The following is a 10,416-nucleotide window of genomic DNA, read 5'->3' on the forward strand; positions in this document are numbered from 1 at the left end:
ACTCCTGGGCTCAAGTGATTCACCCACCTCAGCCTCCCAAAGTGCTGGGATTACACATCGCACCTGGCTAAACTTCTGAAATTAATAAACTGCTCCTAAATGAATGAACATCTTGAATGGCAAATTAAGTTTCAAGTGACATATAAGCCAACAAATATTTCTAAATGTCTAAAATAAATTTCCAAATTTGAAGTTATTCTTTCCTTTCTTTTTTTTTTTTGCCGGTCTGTTTTTAATCGTGGCAGCGACTCACACACACATTCAGGGTTGAGATCTTGTTCAAAGCTGTGATGTCGACACTCTGCACGTGCTCCTCAAACTTGGTGATCTCCTCCTCCAGCAAGTCTGTCCCCACCTTGTCGTCCTCCACCACACACTGAATCTGCATCTTCCCGATACCATAGCCCACGGGCACCAGCTTGGAGGTCCCGCTCACCAGCCCATCCAGCTGGATGGAGCGCATGCATGCCTCCAGCTGGGTCATGTCCGTCTCATTGTCCCAAGGCTTGATATCCAGCAGGATGGAGGACTTGGCCACCAGCGAGGGATTCTTGGCCTTCTTGGCGTACAGCCGCAGCCGCTCCTCCCGCAACCGCCTTGCCTCCTTGTCTTCCTCCTTATTGTCGCTGCCAACAGATCAATGTCATCGTCCTCGTTATCCTCTGCTTCTTGGCCGGGGACGTAGTTGGGGGGGGTGGGGCTCTCCACTCGGCGCATGGGAGACACGTGCTGCGTCTGCAGGACTGTGGACCATGGCCGGGCGAGCTCTTCTCTCTTCTCCAGCATGTTCAGCCGGGCCTCCAGGTTGGAGACGGCCTGCTGCAGCTCCTGCACCATGCCGCGCAGGCTCTGGTTCTCCACTTCCAGGCTGGCGATCCGGAGGACGAGCTCGCTGTGGTTTCCGCTGGGGCCGAGCTCTGGCGGGAAGCGCTGGCCACAGGCCCATTCATCCGCTCGTAGAATTTCCTTTCTGTATCTTCATATTTGAATTTATCGAGCCAGATCTTCTCATGTACTAGGAAGTTTGTAGCCATTTTTCTGACGCCAGTCAAGAATGCGGCTACCAGAAATGAGGAATAGATGGACGCGGGATGCCTAAGGGCGAAGTTACTCTTTCATAATGTAGAAAACCCTTAAGTCTTCAACAGAAAGTACTTTTTTTATTTAAAAGAAAATCCTGCAGTTTGCAAATAAAAGTTTGTATTTCAGAGAGTTGGTGAGGAAATAATCCATTAAAGATTGATTTTATAAACATAAACTGCTGGGAATAAAGTAAGATTTTTAAAAGACAATGAAAACATTCTGACATCTCAGCAGGAGTTAGCCTGATGAATCCATCTCATACCAGAAGTCTTTGTTTTCTATTTCTGGCTCCTTCAGGAGCTCAAGGTTTGACCTTGGACAAGTCATTTCATCTCTCAGAGCCTTGTTTCTCTTAAGCCAAAGGAAGACGCTTGTCTGTAAAATCTTTGAAGTTCTTCTTTTTCTCAAATATAAAATTATCATTCAGATAGTCATGGTATAATATTTAAAAATTATTTAAATGTTTACAGAAAAATGTTTTGAATATTTTTCTATATACTGAGCTGCTATGTTGAGAAATCCCAGAGGTATCATTTCAGTGTACTATTGCTCTGATGGCCAGCTACCACTGGAGAAGGGTACTATTTCTTCCTTAAAACTTGTATATTCACCTCAAATACTGATGGAGGAAAAAGTACATGAATCTTTATAGTAAAAGACAATTAGATATAATTGATCTTAATAGATCTGTAGATAATAAGGGCCATTAGCTACAGATCATTTGTTAAATTTAATGCCTTCTAGCGCTGAGCTAAACTAATTGTATTGTGTATGTATATATCTTAAGCAAAGTTTGTTTCATAGATCAGTGCCCCTGGGCTAGACAGGAAAATGTCAAAGCTCTTAAACCAGTCCACCAAAGTATGTCAACTAAAAGCCTCAGAACTAGTAGTATTTCTCGTTAGGTTTTCAGCTGCAGGGTAGAGAAAGAAAGCAAAATCACAAGGCAGGTATTTTTCTACAGCAGTTTGATTTAGCAAATGTTGAACAAATAAACTATTAACTAAATAAAATATTGCATATATATACATATATATGTATATTGTGTTTATTTTGATGTTGTCTGACATCCTGACAACTAAAGGGAAAATAATGTAGAAGTAGGCGAACTTTGTGTCTCTGAGTTTCCTGGGCCTGAAATAATTGGCAGGGTGAATCTGAAATCAGACACAGAAAGTCACTCTTGGTTTGATGCCCTTTTTTTTTTTTTTCCTTTTCATGTTTATATTTTGGTGCATTTCCCTCTGATATCAAATATTACCTTGGTACTAAAAAAACAAGAAGGGAAAATGCAGGCAGGAAAACGAGGACAATCAGCTTGTTACTTCTTTCCTACGTATGATTGGGCTCATGTGATTGGTGCATTAGACATTGTAGTGTCATTTCACTCCTTTCTCTGTAGACATCAATACTAACAAATGAACTGCAAAATCCTAAAGTGTGAGGATAAACACCAATTATTTATGTATGCACATCATTTGTATGGATTTCTAACTATTGATCTTCAGGTAAATGTCTAGACAGAAGTAGATTTAAATGTATAGGTAGTTGTGCTATATTTTTACATTTATAGTAATTAATATCTAGAAAAGCAAGAAGGAAAAGACAAAATATCACTGTTATTATTTTGCCTACTTGTCTCTGCAAAAAAGAAGAAATAAAAGGATTGCCTTCTATCTACCTGAGACAGACATTTAAACTATAGTGAATTCAGAATCTTTAGGCATTCTCCTAAAAGTTTCCTTCAGTGAAAATTGATATGAATCAAAAATTTATGTTAAAAAAAATGGCAGGGCCAATGCTCCTAGCAGAGTTATCTGAATGATTTGCTAGGTCAAGCAATCGGTCGACTATTTTCCTCTAGATCATAGGATTAATATATCAGGCCAGATTCTTATCCTGTGCAATGTTGAGCACAGTTATTTTTGGAATCTAAAAGATCATATGATTTGACACTCCTAAAGGAGACCTTCTAAGACTTTACTTCCAAAAAACTGACTGGATATTATAGTAAAATATAATTCCTATACTAAAATACAGCTGTAAAAACCAAAATGCAGTTTGAATACATTTAGAGGGAGTCTTCAGTGCTTTGTCCATTAGATAAAAAGATTGCAAATTAAAAGTACTCAAAAATTGCAGTTGACATTCAGAAACTCATTAGCTTCATTCTTTTCCAAAATCACCATAGCAATTAGTCTAAACTTTAATTGGTCAAAATTATTCATCATTAAAACACTGATTTCTAAAAGACTATTTTTTTTTCCCTCTGTCTTGGACTTAAATTTTTTAGGAATTTAAATCTTCTTTCTCTACCAGTTTCTGAAATGATTAAGCACATTTGCATTTTATCTGTCTAGAGAAGATATTCCTTCCCTTGAACTCTCTCATTCTGGCCTCTTCTGCTTGGTCAACTGTCTGTGGAAATTCTGTGCTGATCATCTATAGATGACATGCTAATTTATATTTCCTAAGAAAAATAGGAAAAATATGTACACAGGATTCAGTTTATATTTAGAAATCTCAGGATCTTCTGTCGATTCTTACCCAATTTTCATGATAATCCCTACATTTTTTTTCTCAATTTAACTTATCCAGTTTAAGATGTTGCTTCCTTATTAAAGTATTTATCACCTTAAAATTATCCACTACAATTTAATATATACAAGCTTTTATAGTCCTTCCTTCCTTCCTTCATATGTCCAGTCAATTAGTCATTTATTCATTCAGTATCTTCTAGTGCCAGCACTGTGCTAGAAACATGGAATAAGAAGAGGAAAGTGTGTTCAATGATCTAAAAATGTTCCTAAAGGTCAGGTAAACAAATAAGTGCATTTAAATGTTAAGAGAACAAAGACAACAGAATATGCAGGACATGCTGGAGGCCCAGTGGAAGGTGGGAATTTTCCCATCTGGGAGGCAGGTGGTGAACCAGAAGGCTTATAGGTGAAGACGATGCTTGAACTGTGTTCACAGGTGCTTTTTCCCAGATAGTCCAACAGATTAAGGTGCTCTCCCTACAGAGGGAGAACCAGAGGGCTGGAAACTGAAGGATGAATTCAGGGAAAATGACAAGTACTGCAGTCTGGCTAAAGCAGAAAGGCATATCAGTGAGGCAGGGACCAGTTAATGGATAATAACAAGACAGAGAGTTTGGATTTCAAACCACAAAATATGGTCAGGAGAAGAATCAGCAAAGTTACGCCCGAACAATAATGTGATATATATTTTTTCATTTAGACAGAATGCACTGAATATTTAAAGAAATAGAAATAAAACATTTCAGAATCTAGCTTTTGCTTCTCATTGACAAAGTCTTCACTAAGATGGAATAAAAATGGAAGCATGGAACAGAGAGAGAGAGATGTTGTGTTTCTTCATGGGATGACAAGACGGGTAGATGAGGCTCGCCCAAGTACAGTGATGTTTGCAACTAATTGATCACAACCAGTTACAGATTTCTTAGTTCTTTCTCTACCCCCACTCCTTCACTTGACTAGCCTTAGAAATGAAAAAAAGAAAAGAAAAAGGGTGGATTACAGAGCTTAAGATCTGTGCTTTGGTCCCCATATTTCCAGTCCTTTTCACCAATGCTTGGTAAATATGTAGGTTTTAAAAAAATTATATTTAATTAATTAATTAATTATTATTATTTTGAGATGGAGTTTCACTCTTGTTGCCCAGGCTAGAGTGCAGTAGTGCGATCTCAGCTCACTGCAACCTCCACCTCCCGGGTTCAAGTGATTCTCCTGCCTCGGCCTCCCAAGTAGCTGGGATTACAGGCATCCGCCACCACGCCCAGCTAATTTTTTGTATTTTTAGTAGAGACGGGGCTTCGCCATGTTGCCCAGGCTGGTCTTGAACATCTGACCTCAGGTGATACACCCGCCTCAGCCTCCCAATGTGCTGGGATTACAGGTGTGAGCCACCATGCCCGGCCCTTAATTATTTTTTTTAAAGCTATATGACAGTAACCAAAACTATATGATTGAGGAAATATTTGTAGAAATGATATATATGACAACAGTAGCAAAAAGGACAGGAGTAAATAAACAGAAGTCATATTTTTCAAAATTCTTTCACTTTATTAGAAGTATTATAAAATTAACTGTAAGTAGATTGTGGTACTTAATAATGAATGTTGTAAATCCTACAGCATACACTAAAAATAATGTAAAAATGTATATTTAAAAAGTCAATAGAGGAAATCAAACGAATATTTTATAACAACATCAGTTAACCTTATAGAAGACAGAAAATAAGGAAGACAGGAACAAAAATACAGGTGAGACAAACAGAAAAGACACTGCAAGTTATACCTGGGTCTTGATTTTCAAAATCTAGGCTAAGAATTTCCATCTTTTAATGGGGAGAAGTAATCTATTTATAACAAATATAATTGTCAATTAAGTTAGGCTTAAGTCCTATTAAAATATATAGATTTTTAGCCTGGATAAAAATATATGGCTCCATTATATCCTGTCCATAAGAGAAAAACTTTTTGTTAAGAAAATACAGATCGATTGAAGCAAAATAATGGAAAAAATTATACCATGCTTTCAATAAATTTAGGCAATATGGAGTGCCTATATTAATACCAGAAAAAAATAGACCTCTATGCAAACAGTAGTATCAGATATAAAGAAGAATATTACATAATAATAAACTGCTGATTCATTAAGGAAGTATAACAATTATATACGTGGGAAGGTGGAGCAAGATGGCAGAATAGAAGGCTCTACCGATTGTCCCCACCACGCTGCAAGGACACCAAATTAACACCTATCTACACGAAAAAAAAATATCTTCAGAAGAATCAAAAATCAGGTGAGCAACTCAGTACCTGGTTTTAACTTATTGCTGAAAGAGGCACTAAAGAAATAGAAAAAACAGTCCTGAATCCCAATGCCTTCCTCCCTACCCACAGAAACTGGCAGTGTGGTGTGGAGAGCATCTCTCAGTGCTGAGGGAGGAGAATACAGCAATTGTGAGGCATTGAACTCAGTGCTGTTCTTTTAGAGCAGAAAGGAAAATCACACCAAACTTAGCTGATGTCCACCCACAAAGGGAGCATTTAAACCAGCCCCAGCCAGAGGGGAATTGCTGATCCCAACAGTTGAAACTCGAGTTTCTGCAAACCTCGACGCTGAGGTCTACAATGCTCCATGTCTCCAAGTAAACTTGAAAGGCAGTCTAGGCCATAAGGACTGCAACTTTTAGGCAAGTCCTAGTGCTAAACTAGGCTCAGAACGGTGGACTGGGCAGGTGCAGTACATACTGAGACACCAGCTGGGACAGGGCTGCACAGGGTAGAGGTAATGCTAGCACTCCCTGAGCCAGACACCACCACCTCTCCCTTAACCCTAGGCTACACAAGTCTCTCCAAAAGAGACCCCTTTCTTCCACTTGAAGGAGAGGAGAGGACAGAGTGGGGAGGACTTTGTCTTGCAACTTGGATATTAGCTCAGCCACAGCAGGATAGAGCAATGATCAGAGTCAAGAAGCCCTTGTTCTAGGCCCTAGGTCCCAAACACTTCTAGACATACCTTGGGCCAGAAGGGAACTCACTGCCTTAAAGGAAAGGACCCAGTCCTGGCAGCATTCATTATTTGCTAACTGAAGAGTCTTTGAGCCCTGACTGACCATTAGTGATACACAGGTGCTATGTCTTGGGCCTTGGTTGAGTCTCTGAGCCTTTCTGACTTCAGGTGAAACTCATCATCTTACTAGCTTGGATGGCTATGGGTCAAAACTCCCTCTGCTTGAGAAAAGCAGAAGGAAAAGTAAAGTCTTGCACCTTAGGTACAAGCACTGCCACAGGGGGGTAGAGCACCAAGTGGTCTCTTGGGGTCCCTGATTCTAGCACTTGTCTCTTGGATGGCATTTCTGGACCTGCCCTGGGCCACAGAGGAGCTCACTGCCCTGAAGGATAAGTCCCAGGCAAGGCAGCATTCACTACAAGCTGACTTAGAGCCCTTGGGTTTTAAGGGAACATTGGAGATAGTCTGGCAGTACTCCTTGTGGCCTGGGATGGTGGTGACAATGGGGTGAAGCTCCTCTGCCTTTGGAAAGGGGAGGAAAGTGTGAGAAGGACTGCATCTTGTGGTTTGAGTGCCAGCTCAGCCACAGTACAATAGAACACCAGAGAGACTTCTAAGATTTTTGACTCTAGTCCCTGAACTACCAGACTGTAGCTCTGGACCCACGTGGGGCCTAGGGGACCTTGCCATCCTGAAGAAAAGGACACAGCCCTGGTTGGCTTTGCCAGTGGCTGATTGTGTAGTGCCAGGGCCTTGAATGAACATAGGCAGTAGCCAGGGAGTGGCTACAGCAGGCCTTGGGCGAGGACTGGTGCTGTGCTAACTTTAGATCTGACCCAGTGCAGTCATAGTAGTGGTGGCCACAGAGGTGCTTGTGTTATTCCAACTTTAGGTGGCTTAGAACAGAGAGACTCTGTTCGTTTGGAAGAAATTAAGGAAAGAGAACAAGAGTCTCTGCCTGGTAATCCAGAGAATGCTCCTGGATCTTGTCCAAGACCATCAAGGCAGTACTTCTATGAGTCTGCAAGAACCACAGTGTTACTGGGCTTGAGGTGCCCCCTAAATCAGATACAGCTTAGATTATAACACCTAAGCCCTTTGAAATATCTGGAAAGCCTTCCCAAGAAGGACAGGTACAAATATGCCCAGACAGTGAAGACTACAATAAATACTGAGTTCTTCAATGCCCAGACACCAAAGAACATCTGATAGCATCAACACTATCCAGGAAAACATGACCTCACCAAATGAACTAAATAAAGCACCAGGGACCAATCCTGGAGAAACAGAGATATGTGACCTTTCAGAAACAGCATTCAAAATAGCTGTATTGAGGAAATTAAAAAGAAATTCACAATAAGACAGAGAAGGAATTCAGAATTCTATCAGATAAATTTAACAAAGATAATGAAATAATTAAAAAGAATCAAGCAGAAATTCTGAAGCTGAAAAATGCAGTTGGCATACTGAAGAATACATCAGAGTCTTTTAATAGCAGATGTGATCAAGCAGAAGAAAGAATTAGTGAGATTGAAGACAGGGTATTCAAAAATAAACAGTCAGAGGAGATAAAAGAAAAAAAAGAATAAAAAACAATGAAGCACGCTTACAGGATTTAGAAAATAGCTTCAAAAGGATAAATCTAAGAGTTATTGGCCTTAAAGAGGAGGTAGAGAAAGAGACAGGGGTAGAAATTTTATTCAAAGGAATAATTACAGAGAGTTCCCAAACCTAGAAAAATATATACATATCCAAGTACATGAAGGTTATAGAACACCAAGCAGATTTAATCCAAAGACTACCTCAAGGCATCTAATAATGAAACTCTCAATGGTCAAGGATAAAGAAAGAATCCTAAAAGCAGCAAGAAAAGAAACAAATAACATATGATGGAGCGCCAATAAGTCTGGCAGCAGGCTTTTCAGTGGAAATTTGCAGTCCAGGAGAGAGTGGTGTGCCATATTTAAAGTGTTGAAGGAAAAAACTTGTACCCTAGAATACTATATCTGGTGGAAATGTCCTTCAAACACAAATGAGAAATAAATACTTTCTCAGACAAACAAAACCTGAGGGACTTCATCAATATCAGACTTGTCCTACAAGAAGTGCTAAATCAAAAGAAGAAGACATCAGTGATCAATAAGTAATCACCTGAAGGTATAACACTCACTGGTATTAATAAGTATACAGAAAAACAGAATATTATAACACTGTAACTGTGGTGTGTAAGCTACTCTTATCCTAAGTAAAAAGACTCAATGAAGAACCAATCAAAAATAATAACTACAGCAACTTCCCAAGACATAGTCAGCACAATAATATATAAATAGAAACAACAAAAAGTTTAAAAGCAGGGTGGGCAATGAAGTTAAGGCATAGATTTTTTATTTGTTTTCTTCTTGCATGTTTCTTTGTTTATGCAAACAGTGGTAAGTTGTTATAGCTTAAAATAATGGGTTATAAGATAGCATTTGCAAGCCTCATGGTTCCTTCAAGCCAAAAAACATACAATGGAGACACAAAAAATAAAAAGCAAGAAACCAAGTCATAACACCAAAGAAAGTCACCTTCACTAAAGGAAGATGGGAAGGAATGAAAGAAGGAAGACAAGATCACAAAACAACCAGAAAACAATAAACAAAATGGTAGGAGTAGGTCCTTACTTACCAATAATAACATTGAATGTAAATGGACTTAATACTCCAATCAAAAGACATAGACTGGCTGAATGGAAGAAACAAGACCCATTGGTCTTTTGCCTCCAAGAAACACACATCACCTATAACAACATAGACTCAAAATAAAGGGATGGAAAAAGATATTCCATGTTGATGGAAACCATAAAAAAAGTTAGAGTCATACATATATCAGACAAAATAAATTTCAAGACCAACACTTTGAGAAGAGGCAAAGAAGATCACTATATAATGAAGAAGGGGTCAATTCAGCAAGAAAATATAATAATTTTAAATATACATGCAACCAACACTGGAGCACCCAGATATGTAAGGTAAATATTAGAGCTAAAGAGAGATATAGAACCCAATACAATAATAGCTGGAGACTTCGACACCCCACTTTCAGCATTGGACATATCTTCTAGACAGAAATTCAACAAAGAAACATCAGACTTAATCTGCACTATAGACTAAATGTATCTAGTGGATATTTATAGAACATATAATCCAATGGCTGCAGAATACACATTCTTTTCCTCAGCACATGGATTATTCTCAAGGATAGGCCATGTGTTACATCACAAAATAAGTCTTAAAATATTAAAAAATTGAAATAATATCAAGCATCTTCTCTGACCATAATGGAACAAAACTAGAAATTAATAAAAAGAAGAATTTGGGAAGCTATATTAATACAAGGAAATTAAGCAATATGCTCCTGAATGACCAGTGGGTCAATAAAGAAATTAAGAAGGAAATTTAAAAATGTCTTGAAATAAATTATAATAGAAACACAACATACCATAACCTATGAGACACAGCAAAAGCAATACTAAGAGGCAAGTTTATTGCTATAAGTGCCTACATCAAAAAAGAGGAAAAGCTTCAAAAAACAATCTAATAATGCATCCTAAAGAACTAAGAAGCAAGAGCAAGCCAAACTCAAAATTAGTAGAAAAAAAGAAATAATAAAGATCAGAGCAGAAATAAATGAAATTGAAATGAAAAAAAATCCAAAAGATCAATGAAACAAGAAGTTGGTTTTCAAAAAGTTAAACAAAATTGGCAAGACTTTAGTCAAACTAGGAAAAAAAGGAGAGAAGAGCCAAATAAAT

At 38.5% G+C, this 10,416-nt stretch overlaps 1 pseudogene; it reads right to left on the reverse strand.

Moving 5' to 3' along the window:
• Positions 1–232: 232 nt before the first annotated feature.
• LOC129462310 (elongation factor 1-delta-like) lies at positions 233–1,086 on the reverse strand (annotated as a pseudogene).
• Between the last annotated feature and the right edge of the window lie 9,330 nt (positions 1,087–10,416).

Source organism: Symphalangus syndactylus, chromosome 2, assembly GCF_028878055.3.
Source record: "Symphalangus syndactylus isolate Jambi chromosome 2, NHGRI_mSymSyn1-v2.1_pri, whole genome shotgun sequence".
NCBI classification, from domain to species: domain Eukaryota; kingdom Metazoa; phylum Chordata; class Mammalia; order Primates; family Hylobatidae; genus Symphalangus; species Symphalangus syndactylus.